Source organism: Atta colombica, unplaced genomic scaffold (assembly GCF_001594045.1).
Source record: "Atta colombica isolate Treedump-2 unplaced genomic scaffold, Acol1.0 scaffold44, whole genome shotgun sequence".
Lineage (NCBI taxonomy): Eukaryota > Metazoa > Arthropoda > Insecta > Hymenoptera > Formicidae > Atta > Atta colombica.
This window is the reverse complement of record NW_017259533.1, coordinates 522,349-550,300: the sequence shown is the minus strand read 5'-3', so window position 1 is coordinate 550,300 and position 27,952 is coordinate 522,349. Positions and strand designations below refer to the sequence as shown.

At 32.5% G+C, this 27,952-nt stretch overlaps 1 pseudogene; it reads right to left on the bottom strand.

Moving 5' to 3' along the window:
• LOC108691238 overlaps positions 1 to 27,952 on the bottom strand; it is a 65,359-nt pseudogene that overhangs the window by 27,939 nt on the left and 9,468 nt on the right.

The window sequence follows — 27,952 nt, the reverse complement described above, 5'->3', positions numbered from 1 at the left end:
TCTGAATTTTCTCGGCAAATTTTGTTTTAATACTTTGAGTTTCTGTAAAAAGAAAAGAAGCATATTATATGTCCCTAAAATCTGATTCCATTCTTATTTCTCGAAAATAATTTTATATATGGAAAAACATTTTAGACAAAAGTTAGGATAATGGTGGAGAGAGATAATGAAATTATGGACATGATTTTGAGTGACTTTTTGGCGAATGAATTGTGACATAATAATTTCATTTAAGAGGAATTTAAACCATTTGGATTGGAAGATCTTTCAATAAGATATACGTATACTTAGGTTTCATTTCATAAAAAGATAGTACGATTTGGATTAAGTAAATAATAATAAAGATAGTATCACTTACATTTTACTTTTGATTTTGATAGTAGAATTTAACTTAGCGTCACAGTTGTTGATATCAATTCTTTTATACAAATGATACATATCATTAGATTAATATTCATTATTTATTTAATTTGGCATTGTATAAAGAAATGAAATTTAACTTTGCGCTACTTCTTGATATCAAATTTTAAAAGAATGGTACATATCAACAATTACAAGGAATGGTATATTAAAGTTAATATTATTTATATAATTTGATATCCGAACATTAAATCTTTTTTATACGAATGATATCATTAAAGTTAATAATAAGAAACAATACCATTTGTGTTTTACTTTTTAATTTGATAGAACTTAACTTGATTAGTTAAGATTGTAGCATCTAGCATCTTTTAATTTTTCATTAGATATATTCATTTTTTTCGAAGAGTAATAATTTTTAACAGAGAATTAAAGTTGCCATTACTTGGGTTGAAATAAGAGAATAAGAAGAAAAGAAGACCTTCAATATATCTTTTTAATCGACAGGTCGCTTTTCACAGGTATATAATGATCGCGTTCGGCAGATTCTACTGTTGCAATGCAGATCCATGAATGCTGCTATGCTTGGATAAAAGAATACACCAATAGCTGCGAGCGCTGGATGCACTCCGCAACAATTGAGTTTGCTGAACGTGACCAACTTTCATCAGTTAATGGCGTTTGCTTTCAATTATAATCAAGATTAGATAACTGAAAATTAAATTTTACATCCATATCAGAATAAATTAAATTTTACACTATATCAGAATAAAATTTAATTTTTCTTGTTTCTCGGACTTGCGATCTAATCATATTCTGCATTACCAGTAATGCATACTCCTACCCATAGACAGATAGGTAACCCGACAGACTAAGTATATTATAATGGAAATTATTATTTTTCTTAATCTAAATCATATTATCTTTAATTTTTATGAAATGAAACCTAAGTATATGTATATCTTATTGAAGGATTTTCCTATTCCAATCCAAATAGTTTAAATTCCTTTTAAATGAAATTATTATAACACAATTCATTCAAACATATAACTTACCGATAATAGACTCATGTTTAGCTATCAATTCTTCCCGTTCCATTCCTTAAAACGTAAATTTGACTGATCACACGAATTATGACGTCATCTATTTGCTCGGTTTCAGGAGTAAACTTGGTAAGATCGTAACAAAGCTTTCAAATATTTTTTCTCTGTCAAACGAAACAAGCAATAATTAGCTGTCTACTAATTTAATTATACGTTATCTCACACATTCCTAAATGAGTGTTTTACAAAAATTAAATTATCTACTGTTTACAGTTTTTATTTTTTATTTAAAACAATTGTGTGCAATTCATTTAAATTGCTGTTCAACATAATGTCACCAATAATTAAATACAAATGTGATTGCAATTCTTTCTTAGGCAAACGAGAAGATACTTCAATAATCTTAGTAGAAGATACTTCAATAGTCTTAAAATATGATTCAAATTAATAGTTGCTATATCAAACTGGTCCAGCTTTCAAAAATAAAGTTTTTAGTAGTAGTTTAGTAGTTATTTGGTAGTTTAGTAGTTGAGATAAAATTGACGAGTTCGCATCAATTTTCAATAATACTTAAAAATGAGAAAAGTTTCATAAAAAAGGCTTCATACATAATAATAATTATATTACTTGTTTATTACATAATAATAATTTGCCATTTAAATACTTCAGAATAGATACAATAGACAGACTTGGGAAATTGTTCATCATAGTTAAATAGAGATGTAAATCATACGTGAATTTGACAGTCCCAAATTTTGTTTCAAATATCCTTCCGTAAATTCCATTTGAGAAAAAACGTCTTTTTGACGTTTTCTGGATTCATTAATAAGAAGTTTTTAAATAGGAAATTTTTCATATATGCATCATGAAAATTATATATTTTTAAATCAATCCTTCATATTAGATGTGGGAAAAAGTTCGTGGCGTTTTTCCTGTTAGATATAACGGGAAAAACGTTTGACGCTGTAATCATCCTGATTCAACATATCAATGTATTCCACAATCGATTGCATAATTACAATTTGCTCAAAATTTCTCAACTTTCTCATCTGGATATACTTCGAGCCAAATATCAGACATTAGTGGCATCAATAAATTTACATATTTTACAAATTCTTCTATAGGTAAAGTTTCTTTCTCACGATTATCTATCAAGATCATATCTTCGTCAAGATTAATTTCACAAAATTGAGTCGCACTATAAACTGGAATATATTTTTTCGTTTTCACAAACAGAGGCATAATCGATCATGTACCTATACAAAGTTCTCTATAGTTAACAAACAATAGAGGTAAATAAATTAGCTAAACGTTCCAGAACTTTAATTTTCCATTTTATATTAGTACTTTTTGAAATGTAACGTTGTCATTAATTGTGCCACAGGACTACCTTTATTATGTAACCTGCATATCATACCCAAAAAATTAAATAATATTTTATGACTATCTTTCGCCAATGCACTATTACAATTTTGTACAAGCACATCCAAGAAAAGTAAAGAATCTTCTTTCACACGTAAATTAATATGTGTCATTGCAACTCAGATACGATATTATATAATTTCACGCAAAGATGTCAACTGTTCATTTGAAATAAGATCAAGAATAAAATTAAGTGCATGAAATGAATTTGTGTGTATTTCTTTTTCTTTATCAAGAGATAAAACTGCGATACCGTATAACAGAAAATTCAATTGTGAATGTAAAAATTTTAGAGGATTTTGTAACAAAATGTCTTTTAATTATTTCAAAGCATCTTGTCTCATAGTTGAATTATGATGCCGAATTGTGATGCCGAAGACATGTTAATAAATCTTGGAAATACATTACAAGTTACATAATGTACGTACAAGATCGAATTATAACGCACTAAACAATTAAATTTATGCAAGACATCAACATTCGGTAATTGTTGAATTTAGCCTCCTCACCTCTTCGAGATTGATAAAATTAGACTCATTCGTTTTTGCACTACATGAACAAATGACAAAAAAAGTGTCGCTCTGCTTCGATTTATTAATTGTTAAAGTTGACAGATATCCAGATTAAGAAATTTGTTGCATCGATGACATAGAGAATTAAACAAATTTTCTGCTTTACAGACAATTATTTAACTAAAACAAATACTTTGCTGTAAAAATAAAAATTATATAGAAAATAATTTGTATTCTTAAAGCAAAGAAAATGTATTCTTAAAGCAGAGAATTTGTGTAATTGAAGCAGAAAATACTTAGCTTCAATTATATGTTCTCATGTCCTTCTATACCATCGATGTGACAGATTTACTAACTTGAATATCATTAACAACTTTAACGATTAAATATCTCGGTCCACGGGGTAAAGCGATACAGTTTTTTCGTTTATTTCGTGCAAAAAAATCATCGAAAAAAAGTGTCGAGTAAATTTAATTTGTGTTTGCAGAAGCAGAAAATCACTTACGTGTTCCTCTATGCCATCGATGTGACGGATTTCCTAACTTAACTATCTCATATTAAGTTCCGAAAGTACTAATTTATCGTCAGCCACAGAAAACAGACATGTGTGTGATGTGACCATGCATTGCCAACGCCACATTTGTCTCTTGTACCCAAAATTCCAAAAGAACAAATTCCTCACTCCGTAGCCAGCGATGTTTCTTAATCTTAAATATAAAAGTTTCAGATTCGAATTTTACGTCGCAATATTTCGGCTCGTAGGGTACGTAGAGAAAAAAATAAAAATATTTTATTATATATTTTATTAAATATTTATTATATATTTAGATCGGATGCAATTGATTGAGCACACTTAGAACCTGATCAGTTAAATCCTTATTGAGATCCAATAATCTCAATCCCTAGCAATTCGCTGGCTCGTGACGAGTAACTAAAGTAGCCAGTGTCGCTGCGCGTAGCTTAGCGTTGAGACACTACCAATGTCTCTAGATATTGACGAAAAATGAGAAATAATATGCAATAATATTAATCATTCATTTTCTTATCAATTTATTATATTTGTTGTCCCTTAATTTGATTATATAACAAAATTATTCTCTCACTATACAAAACAAATATAATGATATATGCTCAAATACATGTAGAAAAAGTGACATGTAATTTATGAAATTATGTTATATCGTAGTGGTGTAATGTAGGATAAGTTGGAATAAGGAAGAGAGCGTAACTTTTGTTCATTATTTGTTTATGTAGAGGCTTATTTTTATTTAGGCCTATTTTTTGTGTAGTATTACTCGAACGCGTAGGGAGATCACGATGCGTGTGCGAAATATTCGGGCGGGTTCGGAGCTCGGCGATGGAAGAGAAGGCGATGGGAAGAAGGGAAGCGCAGCAATTGAAAACAAGCAAGCGAGCGTGTGTTACCGCGTATATGAAATCTTTGTCAACAGTCAATCAATCTTTGTTAACAGTTAATTCTTGCTATATCTATTATAATAAACACCTCTCTTTATTCTTAACACTATGCTTCGTGTAATCAAACCCCTACACTATTAAAAATGTTCTTAAATTTTATTAACTTTTAAATTACTTTTAAATTTGAATTTAATTTCATGACATTACATTAAATTTAATGTATTTATAACTAAAAAATATATGTATACATGTATATAAAGTATTTGTGTACATGTACATAAAATTTAATGTATTTTTCATGAAAATTTATGAAATTTAATATACTTTTCATAAAATTATATTAAAAGTTAAATTTCATAAATTTAATATACACATATATTCATTTCATTTAACTACTGTAACTTAATTTTCAATTAAATCATTACTTTTATTTTTCGTTCATAACCACGAGCTTCATGTAAAGGAAGCTCGTATTTACATTTCTAATAGTATAGTCAAATCAAAACTACAGTTATCCTACAGTAATTTTCTAAGAAAATACAATTTCGTAATTTTAGTGACATCTATTACAGACTATAGTATACATTCCTGTAAATGTAATCAAAACATGTATTATTTACATCTTTTTTCATTATGGCTTAGTGATGTAAATATATTTTATATTTATTATGTCTCATTCATAAAATGATACATGTAACTCAATTACGTTTAATTTACATAATTATGTTATGTGCTAAATATATAACAAAGACATGTAACATATTTTTAATTATCATATTTGTGTAATTATCATATATGTATCAGAATATTTTGTTTGCGCCCTAAAACTGTCTTGTTGTTATAAAACAGAGAATTTTTTTTTATTTGAATAATGACAAAGAATTATATAATAGTGCCACGTCATGTTTGCTGAAGGGGGGGGGGGGGAGTCTTGAGTTTCACTTCTCAATAAATTCTGTTCTAAGAACAGAAATTTTAGTATCAAATTTAGCCGCGTGCTTACTGCTACATACTCTTATTGGGAAGTGCATATAATTATCTATAAAGCTTACAAAATATCTAGCACCATTTCATGTTACTGGAATAATTGATCTACACACTGTGAATGAGCTGTAATGATCAATGTAATCTTGTCTTGATAATCGATACTCATTTACTTTAAGAAAAGGTTTCCAAGTTCGTTTTCCTAAAATACATGGCTCAAAAACATTTCCGGTGGTAGAATTTAATTTCGGTAAACTGATGACCATTTCACTACGTATGAATTTTCCCATGTCCATATTATTTAAATGTTTCTACTGTCATATCTCAATATTTGGAAATATTGGAATAGAGAATATGAAAAACTAATTTATCAAAAAACTTTAAGATTATAATTAATTATCTCGAAAATAACACTCACCCTGATCACAAATCCCAAACTATATCGCAAACATTATGAATTATTCAAAACCGATTCTTGATATTTTATCAGTATCAGACACAGTGAGTCACTTTTAATTTTAACTAGTATTATTCAAGGTTACAAATAGAAAAATTTAACATTAAAACGCTAATCTATTCCATGAAAATGAAAGTCAAAAATCACGCCAAAAATTACTGCGTAGGAACTGACTGACGTAACAATAACTCTAGCCTTTATAGTTTGTCAATGATCTAGAAATAGGGAAGCCCCTTCATATCCATCTGCAAGTTGAATTCGTGCGTCTGTTTCCTGATGAATATATCTCCGAAATCAATCTCTTCCTGTAGTGAGCTTCCTTATCTAGTATTGTAACATTGTCCCAATCAAAATCATGGCCTTCTTATATGCTTATATCTCCGATGCTTCGTTATTACGAGTAGAAGTGATCCATCGGATGTGGCTCTTATGCTCCATGATTCTTGATCTCAGCTGTCTACACATCTGTCCCACATAACTTATTCTGGGGATAATTAATTATAATCTTAAAATTTTTTAATTTATAAATTAGTTTTTCTTTATTTCATCACTTCCTCATTTTTGTTCATTTTTCTTTTTTCTTTTTCTTTCACTCTTTTAGGTTTAATTCTGGCATTTAAATTCTCGAAGTAGGCGTAGTGTATTATGAACTGTTAAAACTGATTGAAACAATCACAGGCGATCGGTATCGAACGCAATTGATGCGTTTGAGCCGAGCATTGAAAGACAAACGGCTGCAATATAATGAGAGACACGATAAAGTGATTTTGCAGCATGACAATGCTCGACCCCATGTTGCGAAAGTGGTCAAGACATACTTGGAAACGTTGAAATGGGAAGTCCTATCTTACCCGCCGTATTCTCCAGACGTTGCTCCCTCTGACTATCACTTGTTTCGATCAATGGCACACGGCCTGGCTGACCAGCACTTCCGGTCTTATGAAGAAGTAAGAAATTGAATCGATTCGTGGATAGCCTCAAAAGATAACCAGTTTTTTCGATGCGGGATTCGTACGCTACCCGAAAGATGGGAGAAAGTAGTGGCCAGCGATGGACAATACTTTGAATGTATAACCAGTTATTTACAATAAAACCTCGAATTTCGGAAAAAAAACGGCAGAAGCAAAGTTGTACACCTAATAGATATTTAAAAACTTAAATGTATATCAATATGATATACAATCCTATTTTAATCGACCATCTCAAATATCTCTTGAACAATGCATTTTAGGAAAAAATGTTTCACACAAAAGTTTTGGGACTTTGAGGGGTACATAAGACGGTGCTATTAGTTTGACTTTGGATGGCGTCGTCAAAATCAGACCAAGGTCACTTTGAATTTTTTAATCTCCCATTTTGTATTACGTATTCTTGTAGCTTATCTCGAGAACTTTTCTAAACACTATAATTAAATTTATTTTCATTACTTTTCGAGTTACAAGGCTTGTAAGTTACAGCACCGTCGGCATTAGCATTACCCAAGGTATCCAATCGATGGCTAAAATCTCTTAAATGTTGTTCAGGATGACTTGGATAATATTTGTCAAGATCAAGGTCATTGCAGATTGTTCCTTTTATTTTTATTTTTGCACTAAAAATTCATTTTTACATAAAAATGAAAATAAGAGATACAATCTCCAATGACTTTGAACTTGATAAATGTTATTCAGAACATGATCCTGAACAACATTTAAGAGATTTTAACTGTCAGTCGGGCACGTTGCGTAATGCTAATGCCTGCGGTAACTTACAAGACTTATTACTCGAAAAGTACTTAATGAAAATGAACTTAACTAGAGTGTTTTAAAAAGCTTGAGGTAAGCTACAAGAATACGTAAAATCGTTTCATTCCGAGTTCCATTAAAAAAATTCAAAGTAACTTTGCCCTTACCTATTCCACACAAATGTTTCGGTTTACAAAGCCTTCTTCGGTATTAAAACGCCGAAATACAATATTAAATTAACAAACTAAATAAATAACAAATACATGAAAATTAAGATAAAACTCCCGTTTAGAGAAATCCTCTCCGATGACCTTGACCTTGCATATGTTATCAAGGTCATGACCCTAATGACCTCCAACAGATTTTGGTCGTCGCTCGTCCTTCGTTAAAAAATTATGAACAAAAAAAATTTGAAAAATATAAAGTTTCTTTTCTACTACTTGAAACAAAAATTCTGTATTTTAAAATATATATTTTCTATAATATTATTTTTTATATAAAATATATATTAAATATATAATTTTCCGCGAGAAGCGATTTTCACCCCCCTCCCCCCTGCAAAGAGACACACGACTCTCATCTTCGACTCTCATTCCCTCCCCTCCCGCCGCAAAGGAGCACATCAAATGTGATTGAGACTGATTCAAGGTCATCGGAGAAAGTTCTCCTAAACAGGAGTTTTACCAAAATTAAAAAATGATCAATGATGAAGTGTCAATATATAAAGAATTCAAACATCAAAGAGTATTATGACAGATTACAATAAGATAAGAAGATTTTTAATACTTCAATCAATAACAGATTACATTATGTCTCTCAATAAAATAGTTTTCCCAAATTCCTCGGTTGAAATCGAGAATCCAATTTGTCGCTTGTATCAAATTATTTGAGAATTCATTACGAATATTTTATGATATTCTGTAGAACGAGTAGATGTATTAAAATAATATACTATTAGTGTGAAAAGGTACAAAATTAAATAATAACTTACGTTAATATAAAATATTGTAATTAAAATCAATCAGAAATCTCAATCAGAAATCTGATCAAGTATATTAAAAATTAGATGTTGACTGTTACTCGTTTGAAAATTGATTGATGTAATGTATAGGTCAAATAAAAGTAAGTCAATAAAATCGAATATAAAAACAAATCTGTTTAAAACTGTGATAATTTATGTTCACGTATATCGTCAAATATGTTAAAATAAAAATTATTCGATAACTCAGTATCTTTCCTTAAATTTAAATCATTTTTTTGTTCTTTAATATGTATTATTTCTGAAATATTTCTTTTATAATTCTTTTTAAAATCAAGAACTTACTTTTTCCCAAAGTTGATTAATATCCGTTTTCGAGATTACTGAATATTTGAACTGGTCTAATTTTATATTATTGCGATGTTTTTTAATCTTGTCTGTAATTGTCTCTTCGTTTGACCAACGTACGATGCATTGCAGTTATTACAATTTACTTTATATATGATATTTTATTATTTTTGTTATGTTGTATATTTGTCTTTATGGATTTTAATAAATTTAAGCTTGTTTAAGCACCTATAGCCAATCATATTTTTGGATTTATTAATAGACTTACTAATTTTATTAGAAATAGATCTTATATACGAAAACCATTAACTCTCTTAAAACTCCATCAGTATCAATGTAATTTGAGCTAGTGTTATTTATCATTGGATTTTTTACAAATCAAACTATAATCCTATTAATATAATTAAAAATCATTCCTAAAGGATAACCATTATTCTTCAAAGTCTCTATTATAAATTCTATATTTTTATTACAGAATGTAGGATTTGACAATAAGATCATTCTTCAACTAAACTATGTATAGTTCCAATTTTATGGCATATAGGATGATTCAAATAGAACAATAAATATTTGCTCGAGAACGTCTTTTTATGATATCAATAAAATAATAGTATTGTCTTTATTGATGATATTGATCTATAAAATTCAAGCAATTTATCTTCCTTATATTCCTTATATTCAATAGTGAATTTGAATCTATCATGCTGTTCATTAAATAAATTTAAAATTTGAGTAATCTTTGTGCGATTATAAAAATATCATCAACATATCTAAAATAAGTAGAAACCCAAAAGAACTTTCTAAAGAATTTAATACCCTTTCTTCTAAATCCTCCATCAATGTCAAATATAATAGGGCAAAGGGGAGAATCATAGATGTGCCAAATGTTTGTTTGTAAATGAAAAATATGTCGATGTTAAGACAAATTTTACCGCATTAATAAATTCATTCTTTGAACATACCAAATAATGAATTTATTAATGCGGTCAAACCGACATATTTTACTTTCAATGAGATCATTTACAAACAAATTTAACACCTATGTTCTCCCCTTTCCTCTATCATATCTGACATTGTGATGGAGGATTTAGAATGTTAAATTTTTTAGAATTTCGAGTTTCTACTTACTTTAGATATGTTGATGTCTTTGATGATTATTTGAGCAAAAAATCACTTGAGCAAAAAGCCGGGGTCAAAGGAGGTCAATGTTGAAATCGTCAATAATCATTCCAGCGAAATAAGAGGGGAGGTATCTCTCAAAGTCAATCTAGAAGACGGAGAGGTGCCCGACCTTTGGAGGACAATAAACAATTGCGAGTAGGAGTGTAAGAGTCGACATTTCTTGGCAGAAATGCCGAGGAAAAGGTATCAGGCTATTATGGAGCGAACGACGAGGCGAGAACCATGACTCCGCTGATCACATAAACGCCTATGTCTCCTCCTCCCCTCTCCTCTCTATCTAAATGAAAGAGACTATATCCATGAAGATCGACGAATGAATCCAACACATGAGACTTTAGCCACGTCTCGGACATTGCAATTAAATTGTAGGTGACTCTGGAAAAATGATCAGAGAATTCTGAGAAATGGGAGAGGAGGGACTGGTAGTTCACATGGCACAGACGCAAGAATGCAAAGGATGCAGAAAAAGCAGGAGTCGATAGTCACTTTTTATGCGACAGTTGTTTGGGTTTAGCATCCTGTGCACCCCGTGGACGCGAACGGAGGACAAGGCGGACAGACATCCCTCGCATCAAGAGCCCGAGGGGGGACCACGACAGCGGGCACTGTCACTGCTGCCGAAAAAACATCGGCGATTATTAGATGCAAATGCTTTCAATCACGCAGGTAAACAGGGGAGACAGAAAGGTGACGTATACACTCACGTATACTCCCGTTGTGCATCCATAAATGATGTAGCCGTCCCTCTCTGACTGCGCGCTTGGCCTCATCGAGGCAAGGCGCGCAGTCAAAGAATTAGTAGTAGAAGCTTCTTATTCACATCAATCGCGCCTGACAAGAAACCTGGAATCTCTGTCCCGTCCAGAAGTCCCTTAGCTCGCTTTCCGTCGATCCACCTGCGAATGCTGGGTGAAGACAGCCTGACGACAAGAGGACGAGGATCTCCTCTGGCGGAGATGCAAAAGCAAGCTATCATGTCAGCAGGAGCAACTTCGATCTTAAGAAAGGAAGCAATGGATGCTGCAGTCTTTCTTGGATTTTTAAATAGATGCTGCCTGACTTTAAATATATAAATGAGCTCCGAATTAATTATTATTTCATTCGAGAGCCGCTTCAGAATACCGCCGTATGCCGCCGTTAGAGGAAGTCCCGCCTCAAAGGTTTCCACACTCTGATTCGTGTGGGGATCTCGCTTTTCAGCTCTCTTTTCAGCTCAGCGACATACGACGAGAGAATTTCGATCGTTGCAAAGAGACTGCGTAGAGAACTCCGGCCTCGAGCGTAGATAACTGCGATCTAATAGATGAGAGAACCTGCAACTATATTTCTATGTTCATCACTTTGTGTAGAAATGAAGAGATGAGACCTTTAAGAGTGTCAAACTTGGTACAGGAAGTTATATGAGCAGAGATATTCTCTGCAGAAACACGGGAACGCCGGAAGTCAGCGGCGGCCTCCTGGAAAGTTCCTGATTTTTATATAGTAGACAGATCGGCTAGTACGTGCTAAGACCCACCATATCAACGTAAGGCTCAATACATTCTTCGTGAAAAGCGTTGACATTGCGATCGCAGTGGAGCGCATTTGAGACCGCCATAAACTTCTTGCATATTCCGCAAGAAAGCGTCATCGTGAAATATATATAATCCAAAGACGGATGTTGACAATAAACGCAGTAGTGCAAATGTGTTATGAAATATACGCACACACATAGACGTAGGCACATTTGCATTACCCGGAGCACGTATACATCGGTTGTTCGAAGGCGTGTGCACACTGGATCGTTCAGAGACAAAAATCAATCTTGAATTTTCTCCAAGTTGAAAATGTAGCCAGAAACGCCCACAGAGATCAATGCCAGTATTCACAAATGAGGAGAAATATCAAGCAAGATAGGTCCTGACCAATCTGAAGGCTCTGCAGAACAACGAACGGAAAATATCCTATCCAAATATGGAGCGATGAAAAGCATGTATCTATCTATATTCACGTGAGCGGAGCGAGAGAGAGAGAGAGAGAGAGAGAGAGAGAGAGAGAGAGAGATGCGGAATATTAATAGAATATTTTTAAAAAATATATAAATATATGTATAAATATATGTATATAAGTATATGTAAATGAAATGCAATGAATATGTAACAAATTTGTAATGTAAATATGTAATAAATTTGATTAATTATACCGAGGAGAATACTCCTTCCATTACCTTGATTTCGACATACATTGTCAAATTTATGAGTAACCTCCAACAACTTTTAGTCATCACTTGTTCTTCATTAAAAAGTTATTAACAAAAACATTTTGAAAAATGATATCCCTCTTCTATAAAAACAAAAATTTTCTGCTTTGAAGTATATTTTATCTTGCACGCGAAGCGACTTCCACTTCATCCCCTCCTCCCTCCTTCCTGCTTAGGGGTGTACGATTTCCACGCGCGAAGTGACTTTCACACTACCCCCTAAGCGGAGAAGATGAGATGAGAGTCGCTTCGCGATTCTAAGCAGAGAGGGGAGAAGTGTGGATGGGGGCATGGTAGAATAATTACATGGTGTGTTCAATTTGGCTAAATCTACTTTTGCTCCGTCTCTCAGTGAGTGATAACTAACTGTGAAACGCGAAACATGGAGCGGTATTAATTATAATCTTAAATGTTAAAAAGAATCAACTATAAATATCAATCTGTTTGAAGTTGATACTGAATCTTTTCTTGCACGAGGAAAGATTCAGTACTAACTTCATGACGCGAAACAGATCGGTAATCACATTTTATTCTTACATTTAAGACTGTCTTAAGTAAATCTTAAGATGTCGTAAGTCAATCCGAGGACATATTAATATCTTAAGACATTATATTATTTTAAAACAGTTTTAAAATAAAGATTGTGCATACCGCCTTATTTCACGTTTCACAGGTATAAGCCTTGCGGAACGAGAATCAGAGAAACGACAAAGAGTGCTAATTTTAGAAAGAGATGCTTGCAAATTGAGCACACCATGTAATCTTTCTGTGGATAAAAGTTGCTTCTCGTGGAAGTCGTACGGCCCAAGCAAGTTGGAAATAGGGTAAAAGTCGTGTTATGTCCAAGCTCCGCACGCATGGAGCTGAAGAGAGTGAACGCAACAGAAACCGAATTCCTAGACCGATTTGGCCGTGTTCAGGCTCCAGACCGCAAGAGAGCTGAGGAAGGACCGACGCAAATCGGAAGGCACTTCGCTCCTTTCTGAGGCTTCAAATGAACTGTAGGTCGAATAGAGGATGAAGTGAACTCGTGCTCCGCTAAGCGGACTCACGAGTCGAACTACTTTTAGTTTAAAAGACCCAAACTGGGTCAGTGTGCTACAAGAGCACATTTTAACGCCAGATACATGCCTAGGCTTTCGATTATGAAACTTAATCTAAGTGACCGGGGAAAGGACGAAGTGCAATCGCGGGAGAATTTAGAATAAATACAAGGAAAGATTGTTTTTAACAAACAATAGCGTTAAAAAATAATAGTTTATAATAATTAAAGTTTAAGTTTATTAATTAAGTAGTTAAGCGTTAAAGTTTATAATAATAATATAATTAATAATATAATCAGCTTAAGATGCTCGCGCGAAATGCAAGAGATCCGAGTTCATCTTTCGGCCGAGGTAATATTTTTAATAAGAATTAATTATTTACATATTTTAATATCATTGTCATTCAATGTTATTAAGATCGTTTTGAAAATGCGAATAAGCATGAAAAATTTATTAATTTGCTAGTCAACTTAACTCGTGATATTACTGCGGTAGTTAATAGAATTAACATTTCAAGACCGAAAAATCATTTCGGTGCGCGAATTTCTATATATGTGTGGGAATTATATACGTAGTATATAAATTCACATAAAAATCACATAAGCATTAAGATCCAGCTAGATTAAGGCTTTGATTTTTATAGTTTCTGTTACATATACGGTCTTATATTATATAATAATCTTTCAATAGAGACGCTCGAAATTTGTTAGATCATAGTAGCTATGTTATAGTGACATCTATCAAATTTGTTGTGAATTGTTTAATAGTGTATGGCAAATCACCATGGAAGGTCACAGTGTTGAGCAACGTGCGCAAAATCATAAAATTTTATTATCAAAATCAATGCTTCGTTCGAGAAACGTTCCGCGCATTATATGATTTTTATCCTCGCCACGTCCTGTCGAGTCGACTATTCGTTTGGTGGTCAAATTCGAGTCAACCAGTTCGATAAATAATCAGCCAACACCAGTACGTCGCCGAAACGCAAGATCTGCTGAAAACATCGCTGCTGTGCGTGAGAGTGTACGGGAAAATCCGAGGCGGTCAATTTATAAGAACTTAGCCTTTCTGCGACTTCAACTTGGCGAATTTTGCGTCGGGACTTGGGTCTGCACAGCTATAAAATTCAACTGACGCAGGAACTTTAGGTAAACGACCATAGACAACGCCGTGTGTTCGCTGATTGGGTTCTGGAATTGGAAGTTAACTTAAATTTCGTCAAACAAATCATCTTTAGCGATGAGACCCATTTTTGGATGAATGAATATGTGAACAAGCAAAATTGTCGAATTTGGGACGATACCAATCCACGCGAGATACACCAGCTCCAAATGCAGAGAAAGTCACTATTTGATGCGGATTTTGATCTGGCGAAATCATCGGTCCGTACTTCTTCCAAAACGAAGCGGACGTGGTTATTGCTATAACCGTCAATGGCGAGCGCTACAGATCGATGATAAGCAACTTCTTGTGGTCTAAAATGGATGATATGGATACCGATAACATGTGGTTCTAACAGGATGGAACTACGCGCTACGTGTCACACACCGCATGCCACGATAGACATTCTGCACGAGCGATTTGAGGGCCTGGTTTTCTCGCGCGGCGGTGACGTGAACTGGCCGAGATCGTGCGATTGAACATGCCTTTAGACTTCTTCCTTTAGGGCTAATCTTAAATCGCAGGTCTATACGAATAAACCGCAAACAATTGATGCTCTCAAAGTCAACATAACAAACGCCATCCAGCAAATTCAGTCAGATTTATGAGAGAAAGTCATCGAAAATTGGACCGCCCGAATACGTGTCACCAAGCGAAACCGCGGCGAACATTTGAGCGACGTTATATTCCATACTTAATGCCATAAAATATTCTTTCAAATAAAAAAAAATTGAGTGGATATCTCACACATAACTTGTTTTATTTACATTTAAAAATCGAGTGTCCTTACTGAAAGACCTTTTATAATTAAAACTTTTTGTTGAAACATTTTTTCATTAATTTCTTTGGTTTTGTAAATATGCGTGCGTGCGTGTGTGCATCCGTGGGGCAGAAGGGAGAAGAAAGAAGGTATTAAAAAAGAGAAGGTTCATAGGGGAGCAGTGTAATCGGGAAGAGTTGGATGAAGGAAGATACAGGGATCAAAAAAAGGTAGTCTGCTCCTTTTATACGTTTGTTAATGGCATACTAGTGTAAAGAGTGTATGATAAATCAATTCATCAATATTATGAAAAAGGAGACTGAATCGGGAGGAATATAATTATTGATGAGCAATGTCAGTAGGAGGGATTGGTGGATAGAGGGATAGTTCGCGTAAAAGTGAAGATATAGGGGAGGAAATGGGGGAGAAATCATCACAAAGGAGAGATAGTTATAAGGTCCTTAAGAATGTGCGAAGAGAGAAAATACGATATTTCTGTTTCTGGCATAAACTGAGGTGAGATGATTCGATAGGGTTCGGTTTAATTTTCCTCGGACGTTGAAGTTATAAATGGGCGATCGATGGGGAGCGGAATTATTGCAAGAACGCAATGATTTTTTATATTCTATTACGAAAGAACTCGAAAAGGACAAAAGAAAAAGAATAATGAAATAAAACAGTATAAAAAAGGAAGGCCGGAGAATAGCAAAATGACTTACTACTGAGCTGATTGGGTCTCAGTAAAAGAGATGGGCCCTTGTCGGCGGATTTTGCTGGATTTTGCGGATTTTATAGATGAGCTTGCGATCAAAAGTCTGAGCTTGATGATTTCCTCTAACACTGACTCTAAGTCTTTAAATCTCTGACTAAATCGGTGACTAAGTATGCGAGTTTAATCAATAGAATTTCTCTGACACTGATTCTAAGTCTTTAAATCTCGGTGGCCAAGTACGCGAGTTTAATAGAATTTTTCTCGCATTGATTCTGAGTCTGAGTTTTCTAAATCTTGCTAGATCTTGATAAAAGTAAAATTCGGGAAGCTACGTGTTGGAGAAAATTTAAAAAAAAGACCGCTGAATCCCACGAAACCGAGATTTTTATAGTAATCTGCCCTGATTAACATTGATTAGCAGATAAGTTCGTTAATTAGATAGTGGAACCTATTTTTTACCTTTTCGATTGATCAAGATTCGGAATACACTTGAGGGAGGAAAGGGAGGATATTGACGGGAATCTGTAGCGTGTGAAAGTGTCATCCTTAATTTTATGATCTTGAAATTTATGAGAAAAGCGCACATGCAGTGTCGATACTGGACCAAATATCCTCCTGAATATATCTCATATCTTAGATTTTATGGTAATGGACTCGTGAAAATCGTCTGCGATTTGACCGTTACAAAGCATATCTTGGCGCCAATCTTAGAGCTCGTTCATGATACAGTTTTTCAACCGTTTCGATAATTTCACCGAATCGGTATAAATCGGACCGAATCGAATATTGCGTTCAGATGATATGATAATTTCGCTGTACGTCCATTCTCCCATATATCCAATGAATTCGACTCATTTCGCTCTTTTCCAAGCTGATGTGAATACATGTATCATTACTTATTGGCACTATCGTCATAAAAAATTAACAGAAATTATTGGATATATCCAATTGTGAGTAAAAGATCTTGTTTGGGATTGTATCGGACACTTACGTGCCAATTGAGGATAGATGAAATAAAATTTTTCAATTATCTTCGAATGTCCACACTTACTTATGATTACTTGTTAAGAAGAGTGGAAAGTTCTTTGATAGACAAAATACAACTATAAGAAGAAGCATTAGTCCTGAAGAAAAATTAATGATATGTCTAAGGTAAGTTTTTTAATTGAATTTTTTACTAAATACTAAACATTATAGACATACATTGTCATAATGTTGTGCAAGAGAGGCGCTGTAAGAGCCAATCGACATCGTAGAAAAAGCGGCAATAATTAAATCTCTTTTTTAGAATAGGATTTTTTAGAAATTGATAAATACTAATCATAAAATACAACACACACACTAAGATAGAATCTTATTTATTAGGTGTAGAACTTTGCTTCCGCCGTTTTCCTATAGATGACTTTTACGATAAGTGGTGGTCGAAATAAATAGATCATAGATGTCATACAATAAACTTGGGCATCTGTCAACATAATCCCATAGAAACATTAGTCGATTTGTGTCTGCATCATAAAGTTATTCTCGATTGAAAATGTTAGTTTACGAGCCAAATTCTCGTCATTTGCGGGAGGTTTTAATTTTTTGTTTCAATATGAAGAAATCTGCGGCTGAGGCTCATCGAATGCTCTCAAATATTTATGGTGAGGCCGCTATTAGTGAAAGAACGTGTCGTAAGTGGTTTCAAGAATGTGATTTTGACGTCCAAGGACATGCTCTGTATTTGGTGGAACCAGCTCGGCGTAGTTGTATTATGAACTGTTAAAACCGACTGAAACAATCACAGGCGATCGGTATCGAACGCAATTGATGCGTTTGAGCCGAGCATTGAAAGACAAACGGCCGCATACAACGAGAGACACGATAAAGTGATTTTGCAGCATGACAATGCTCGACCCCATGTTGCGAAAGTGGTCAAGACATACTTGGAAACGTTGAAATGGGAAGTCCCTACCCGCCGTATTCTCCAGACGTTGCTCCCTCTGATTATCACTTGTTTCGATCAATGGCACACGGCCTGGCTGACCAGCACTTCCGGTCTTATGAAGAAGTAAAAAATTGGATCGATTCGTGGATAGCCTCAAAAGATGACCAGTTTTTTCGACGCGGGATTCGTACGCTACCCGAAAGATGGGAGAAAGTAGTGGCCAGCGATGGACAATACTTTGAATCATAAATGTATAACCTGTTTTTTACAATAAAACCTCGAATTTCGGAAAAAAAACGGCGGAAGCAAAGTTGTACACCTAATATTATAAAAAAATTATCATCATACTTAATGTCATTAACTTATTGTTATTAGTCATAATCATACTTATTGTCATTAGCCATGATCATTTATTAACATAAAAACAGAAAATTAGAAATTTTGTAGATCCAGGTTTACAAAATGATCAGATGCTTGGCTTGTAGTAGATATTGTGGATAGTACTGCAAGCGATTTTACAGATTCCATTGGACTCATCGTTCGTAATAGCATTGTATTTATTTGCGGCTGATTGTAATAAGCAGAATTTTGGCATTCGTAATAATTTATTTGGAATAGTGTGGTGGATTGTAAAATATTATTTGTTTCTTTCTTTTAAGATTTTGTAACAAATTTATAAATACCAGATTGAAATTCTAAAATTTCATCATCGTTAAATAATGACAAGAAAGGTAAAAGATTTTTAAAAAATGATTGATGATAGTTCTCGTTATGATTTTCATCCTTTGACATTATTTGATGATCAATAAATTTTATCATTTTTGCATTTAATTCATTCTTCACTTTCTTTTTCTTTATATATATATAACAATATCATCTTTATATCAACAATTACTCTTTTTGTTCACAGATTCTGAAATATTAGGTATTGTATAACTTTGCTTCTGCCGTTTTTTTTTCGAAATTCGAGGCTTTATTGTAAAAAAACTGGTTATACATTTATGATTCAAAGTATTGTCCATCACTGGCCACTATTTTCTGCCATCTTTCGGGTAGCGTACGAATCCCGCGTCGAAAAAACTGGTCATCTTTTGAGGCTATCCACGAATCGATCCAATTTTTTAGTTCTTCATAAGACCGAAAGTGCTGGTCAGCCAGGCCGTGTGCCATTGATTGAAACAAGTGATAGTCAGAGGGAGCAACGTCTAGAGAATACGGCGGGTGGGGTAGGACTTCCCATTTCAACGTTTCCAAGTATGTCTTGACCACTTTCGCAACATGGGGTCGAGCATTGTCATGCTGCAAAATCACTTTATCGTGTCTCTCGTGTATTGCGGCCGTTTGTCTTTCAATGCTCGACTCAAACGCATCAATTGCATTCGATACCGATCGCCTGTGATTGTTTCAGTCGGTTTTAACAGTTCATAATACACTACGTCGAGCTGGTCCCACCAAATACAGAGCATGACCTTGGACGTCAAAATCACCGTTCTTGAAGCGTTGAAACCACTTACGACACGTTCTTTCACTAATAGCGGCCTCACCATAAGTATTTGAGAGCATTCGATGAGCCTCAGCCGCAGATTTCTTCATATTGAAACAAAAAATTAAAACCTCCCGCAAATGACGAGAATTTGGCTCGTAAACTGACATTTTCAATCGAGAATAACTTTATGATGCAGACACAAATCGACTAATGTTTCTATGGGGTTATGTTGACAGATGCCCAAGTTTATTGTATGATGTCTATGATCTATTTATTTCGACCATCACTTACCGCTAAAGCTATCTATAGGAAAACGGCGGAAGCAAAGTTGTACTTTCACGTCTTTCTGCAACTTGAACAATTTCATCTTGATTCTTTATCTAAAAATTAGCATGGTCCGATTTATTTTCTTCGTTTTTATTATCATCAGTGCTTTCATGACAGTTGTATTTATAATTTTGTTCAAAAACGATATTTGTTCATGAAACACATATAGTTTTGAAGACTTGACAGAAGAACTAAATTGTTTTTGCTCTTTGTGTCTTTTCATAGATTTTGATCAAGAATCTTTGATATGTGTCTATTTTTTTTAAGACAAGTTTACCTGAAATTTAAAAAATAATACGTTTACATTTTTTCAGATGTGGCGTCTGGATGTTCATTTACAGAACTTCATTACTACTATCGAGTGGGGGCTCAACAATTAGCAATACTATTGTAGAAGTAACACAAAGTATATGGAACACCTACAACGAATTTATGCTTTTACCAAATACCTAATGAATGGGAACAAATATGGATTTCAAATAAAAGCCAATTTTCCTCACTGCATTGGCGCCGTTGACTAGCACATAAGAATAAAAAAAGAATCTGGTAGCGTTTCGATATATTTTAATTATAAATTATTTCTTAATTATATTATTAGCAGTTGTTGATTCAGATCATCAATTTAGATGGAATGAAAAAGTTCTTCAGTTTTTAAGACAATAACATTTTGGAAAAAATTAACGGAAGGCACTTTAATACTTAAATTTAAATGAATCCAAATGAACATTTGGAAATAAATATTCTTTTCGTGCTTGTCGGAGACGAAGGTTTTGCTTTACATGAAAATTTATTGAAATCTTTTGGAGGAACACATTTAGATAAGAAAAAATGAATATTCAATTATCGTTTAAAAAGATATACTATACCGAGTGTGTTTTCGGTATATTAGCTAACAAATTTTCATAGACCTTTGGATGTAAATGAGGAAACAACTATTTGGTTAGTAAAAGTATATGATATTACATAATCTAATCAGAAAAAAAGATTATTTCAATCTTAAAAATATTCCAAAAATATTCCGTCCAGAAGTAATCAATTTTGATAATATACCAAATGCACAAATAACGCGAGTAAGCTTATTTGTTAATTCAACTAGAACAATATTTGTTAATTATTTTGTGTCAGAAATTGGATCGTTCCTTGACAATGAAGCTGGTATAAGACAATAGGACACAGTTGCAATTGTTACAATTATTTTGAGATGAAATAAATAAATAAAAATTTACCAAATTCTTGTTTTTCTTTTTGTTCTTTTTCCTCGAAATCTTTCATTAATATTGCACATATCTCCTTCCATGCAGATTTCTTTTATCTTTAAAATTTTTATCTTTATAAATGTTCAACGTTTTATCCCATATAACCTTTCTTCTATTAAACTTATCAAAAGTTCCGTATTTATTTCTTCCATTAGAAATACATATGTACAAGCACGACTAACTGAGAGCTCTGCATAAAACATCTGACTAAGGTGATGCGTACTACGGACAGAAAAACTGAAACTTCGATAGAAAAATCGTATTGTCTGAACGCGCCATTGATGACCGATTCAGTTATTTTACCGTATATAGTTTGCAGTGACAAGACCGAACATCATTTTTAATCGATTCAGTAATTTTCCCGCGGTCGATAACCGTGTAAATATTCCCACATAAAATGTATTGCCACTGTAGAACACGACAAAAAAATCGATTCGATAAAACGACGATTCGGCGAAAAACTGTATCATGTAAACGAATTCTAAATGACATTTTTATAGTTATTTATTATTTTCTTTTAATCGCGGTGTTCAAGAAGAGCATTTTCGGTGTCTCGTTTAGTCTCTCTCTGTTCGCGTATATGCATGATTTTTAATTTATCTTAGTTGACATTTACGAGGAGATACTAAAGTCTTTGCTTTTAATTGTCATGGAAAAAGAAAATTTTTAGCGCGCGCACGCTTTTTAACAGCTCAATTTTATTTGTTAGTAACAATTGTCTTTCTATCTTAACAAAGCTCCACGAAAGAAAAGAGTCGTGAAAGTCCGTTGGACGTAACAGTCGCTTCGCGTGAAAATCGTTTCCTTAGCAGGGGAAGGTGGGGTGAAAATCATTTTTCATAGAAAGTTTTTTTTTTTAATTCGTTCACTTCATATCTCTTTCTCTGTCTAAAGTTATCTGACTCTTCATGTAAAGCAGGGAAATTGCTTTGACTGTTACTAACTTTTTAACGAATAATGAGCGACGGCTAAAACTTGTTAGAGGTTACTCAGAGTCATAACCTTAACAATATATGTGAAAGTCAATGAGAGGAGAGTTCCCTATTCGGTAAAATTATCTAAAAAAGTTATATTTTTCTTATTGTATATCAAAAAGATATAGCATGACAATGTTAAATTTATTAATTAAAAATTGCTATTATTCATCTTTTAAATATGCTTTTTAAGGTATCATTTAAAAAATATCTTTGAGATATCTCTAAATATGAATATCTCTGAAAAATATCTTAAACTGTTGCATAAGATCTTTTAAGATCCTAAAAGATATCTTTTCATAAGAAATGCAAGATATCGCAAGATGTGATGAGATCTTTTAGAAATCTGCATAATATCTTCTTATTTATATCGATAGATTGTGAGTACATTCTTTTTTATGTATGATGTATACGATATCATTTATGTTTCGATGAATGACAAGAATAAATAATACATTACATACGCGTAAAACGGAATACATAGTTAACGGGAAAAAAATTCATTCGATCTATAAAAATTTTTGATAGATTTAATAGAATGGAATTAATCATAGTCATCCCGCTAATAAGAATTTTGATTTATTTGTTTTTGAATAGATACAATAGTTGATAGAATCTATCAGATTTCCAATTAATTCAATTAAACTTTTTTTCAGTGTATAAATATCTTTAAATTATATGTTATACAGAATGTTCCTGAGTTAAATCACTAAACTTAAAATACGAATTCAAACTCTCAAAATAAAATTTTTTTTCTGGACATATGCCCGCAAGCTTCATTCAAGTTCACATGTTTACTTCTGAAATTATATAGAGCTGTAGCTTGTAAAAAATAATTGAAATATCTCTTGTTTTTATTATGAATTTCGAAAATTATTAATAGCTTTTTGGTCACAAAGCTCGTTGTAACTCGTAGTTCATAATTGTAGTTCGTTGAATGCTTTTGTAGAATAAACTTATAATCATGCCTCGTACATATTTTAATAGTGAACATGCCGATATGTATATTTATACGGGTTTTGTGACGGAAATGTTCGTCGTGAAAACGCGATTTTCGAACAGAAGATTGTCAAATAAATCAATACTCTCTTTAATATTTTAACTGAAGGAACTGGGTCTTTTAATATGATTCTCTGGGCTGATGGAGTTTATGCATCATTGCAAAATGAAAGAACAAGTTCTGAAAAAGTGAATACCCCGATTTTCTTATCGATTGTCATACGAATACTACTGCATTTTGATGCCCAATTTACGAATATGATAATGAAATTGCTGACAAGGTCATTTTCAAAGTATATTTTCACGTATATTTTAAAAAATAATTTTTTTTCACGTTTTTCGCGCAGTTCACGTGAAAAGTCGTGCACCTCTAAAAAGGAGGGAAATGGAGTGGAAATCGCTTCGCGTGGAAGGATTTGAGCACAAGAATTGTCGTAATACTTAGACTTAAATTGTAGACGTAAGTAACGCAAGCTTTGGCGTATGACGTATAACAACTTATCCGTGTCTCCAAGAGAGACTTTTCACATGAAAAGTCGTAAAAGAAATTATCCTATCTATCTTTCAGCACGACAGTACTGATAAGCATGCTGAGTAGTAACACTTAGCCAGATTGCGCAGCAAACGACCATGAAAATGTCGATAATATTCATGATCATTTATAATCAACATACTAAAATAGTAGTAAAACAATAGTATACCAATCGACAATAAAATAATCGAAATATTCGCCTATTCTGAACTACCCCGGAATTTCACCAACAATCATACGGAAGACACTTTCAGCCGATTGACGTCATTCATGCCACTTTTAATCAGTTCAGCATTTATTACCGGCTAATATGTTGTGCAGGAGAGCATTTTGCGATTTTGATTTTTAAATAGATAACGACCCACAATTTCCCAAAACATTTTGTGGACAGTTGAGGTCATATTTATCAAGCAAGGTATTCTCAATCAAAGTAATAGTCATGTTTGGTCACATAAGAATTTTCGAGCAATCAATGAATAACATTTCCAACACAATTTCCAATGTAATGTATGGTTAGGAATAATGGGCAATATTTTAATTGAATCTTTTCCATTTTCTACCAGCTCACTTAAATGCGAATGAATTTCTCATGTTTTTTCAAACAATGAATTTTATGACCTTTTGGAAAACATTCTTTTGATTATGAGAATGAATTCCGAGTTTCAATTGAATAATAGTCCCGCTCACTGTGCTGGAGGTCCATGACAGTAGTTTAATTTATTTTCTCGGTCGTGCTGGGATGCGACCTGTGACTTGGCCTCCGCGTTCATCGGATTTAACACCATTGGATTTTTGGGATACTCTGAAGCAAAAGTGTATATAGTGCTTGTTAGTGATCTTTATTCATTAAAACGAAGAATTGTACAAACGTGCGAAGAAATTACAGATGCACGATATCAGTTAGCCACTCGTTTTCTCATCGATAGAGATAATGCTTATTTCTGGGCTGAAAGTCATCATTTTGAACAAAACATTTAATAATTAAATTTTTATTATTTGTAAAGCAATTAAGAGGATATACCTTATTTTGACATTATTTCGACATTCCTATAATTCTGTAACTTCAGAAATAAATATCTCTTGAACGAAGTATTTGCAAGCATACATTCAGAGGAAAATGTTTATTTGTTTTGAGATTCTGAATTCATATTTCCTAAATTCATATTTTAAGTTTGCGATTTAATCCGGGAACATTTTATATAAAAAAATTATCGAATCATACCGCTTAAATTTCGTGCACTCAGATAGAATAACTGTCAATTATAACTGTCAACTATGCCTATCCCTATTAATGTGTTTTTGTATTTCGATAAGTCATAAAGAAAATTAGCATGAGAATAAATAAGAAAAAAAATTTTTTTTTGTTAAGTTAAATTATTAATGCATACGATACCCCCCCCCCCCCGAAGATAATATTTTATTTCTTGAGTTTTAAAGTATTTTTAATATTTTTCGTAAGATATGAGGAATTTATGTGAATCCAGTAATGCCGTTAAATTTTAAGCTTGTCCCTATTAATGTGGCCTGTATTGGAGCTAAGAATATTGTGTTATGAGTGTATATTGAAATAAATATAATTGCAATAATGATTTATATAATATTAACTTAAACAATTAGCTTAAATTACCTGTTTTATCTGTTAAAATGAGTCAAATATGGATAGGCACACAAATTGGGGCACATTAATAGGACCATAGCCGTTTAGAGGATTAATAGAGACACTAATAGAGACAAAAACATGTTTTCTATTTTTGTCAAAAACATTATAAAGTACTAACATTTTTTAGATTAAAGAAATATTATAAGAAAAAGAAATAGTTAAAAAATCGATATTAATTGTAAGCAAATAAAATTAAAGCTATATTTAATAATTAATTCAGTAATAAGTAAATTGATTAAAAGGCACATTAATAGGGACAGTTATTCTATGTTCGACATTTTCCAATATTATACTTGTCACGTGAAATTTATGCAATATCATTCGCTAATTTTATAATTCAAAAACTTATATAAAAATTTTTCCTTTAAATAAGAGATTTTATAGACAGGTTTTTGATTCTCCTATATGGGCTCTCCATTGTCACTGATCATAGCAAATATAGTTATGGAAGATTTAGAAGAAAAAGCGTTTCCAATTATTGCCGTGTTGTTTACTTTTTTATTATTTTTAGATATTATATATATGATGATATATTACTCGCTGCTCCTCCAGACAGTTTAAAGAAGTTATAAAATATTAGACAGTTATAGAATATTAGAAATTTTTAACTCATTCCATGAACGTCTTTAATTCGCTTGAAATCGGCAATGACAATAGTCTAAATTTTTTAAATGTGAGCCTTATTGTTGATGAGCATAGAATTATATTTGACACATATAAAAAAAAAACTTACATTTTCTGAAAGATATCTTAATTTCACAATATCCTGTCTGTCATAAAAGAGGTATAATTTTTAGTTTATTTGACAAAATTTCTTTATCGCACCCGAAATTCCATTTTAAGAATATTACTGATATGAATGAAGTTTTGTTAAGAAATGGTTATACACTTCCTTTATTCTCTTCAATTCAAATGAGAATTAAGTTCCATTCTAACAATAGAAAGATCACCAAAATCAAGTGAGAGATTATAATAAGTACTTAACTGTATCTTTTATAAGGACCATCTCGAGATCTTTTTCCAACGTAGCCAGAAATGTTAATTTAAAGCATTTATGATTCCGAACACTGAAAAAATACATCATAATTGGAAAGGATATTCTTGAGACAGCAACACATCATGATGTTGTTTATAGAATCTCATGTCATGATTGTGATGCATTGACCAGACAAAAAGGCAATTAAAAAGAATCGCGGAGCACTCATCGGATATTAATAAAAAATTAGACTCACCAAGTGTCATACTTAATCACCTCACTTAATCATAATTTTGATTGGAACAAGGTCAGAATTTTAAATAAGGAATCATCTTATAACAAAAGACTGACTTCCGAGGTGATTTTTATAAAGAGACAAAAGAATGGATTAATTTACAAGTAACAGAATCTTTACCAAAAATATATTCTTCCATTATACAAGCACTTTTCCCTTCCTGAATGTTTTCCGGCATCTTTTCCTTCTCCTTTGAATTTCCTCACAATTGTCGATTTTTTCGTTACTTGTATCTTTATCAGTTTAAAATATGTTATCAAGAAGCACAGAAGAACATGACACAATTTATATCTTTTGAATTCTGATCTTAATACTACGCTGTAATTATTATCATCTTCATTGATAGTAACAGGTATTAATCGAAATCTTGCATTTTAATTTGCTTAACTTCTCATTAGTTTAAATTATTACTTTACATAGCAATGCATCATCATAGACAATTTATATATGTAAGCTTTTGAGAAGAGACCCAATAATCTTATATGATGGCAAATTATAATTGTTAATTGATACATTGTAATAAGATGGGATTCAGTCCTGGAATAACCAAGACAGATTTAAAACAAAATTCTATATTCTTCTTGCAGTCATATCAAGATTTTCGGATTGTATATGTTCTTGTTTCAGAATTAAGGTTTTTAATATTATAAACACTAGACTTTTCTAGAATTTTTAGTATGTCATGTAATTGTTTTAATATAGACTGTATTTATAACATTGAAAATGACCGGATAGAAGGTCTATAGTTTGATTATTTATAATTCTATAGTTAAATATAATGTTTAGTAATTTATAACAATAGCGAAAAATATCTTGCTCTGAGTTCTTTGATTATTTTAATTCAAAAACTTATAATCTCGATATTTTGATATTAGAATTTTCATCTTAAAATGATATCAGAGACTTACTCTTAAGTTTTGTTATGATCTTATTGGACCTCTGTATATTAACAACAAAAGGGAAATGTAACTACAAAAATTGTTCATTCAATATTATATAATGCACTCATTATCATTGCAGAGACCTGTCTACATTTTGGAAATTCTTGTTGGGGAGGTATGTAGTATTAGTAATATTAATAATATTAATAGTATTAGTAAATTAACTCTTCATGGTCACTCTTCAAAAAAACCACGATGGTTATTTTGAATTAAAATGATCCGAACCGTTTCTGAAGT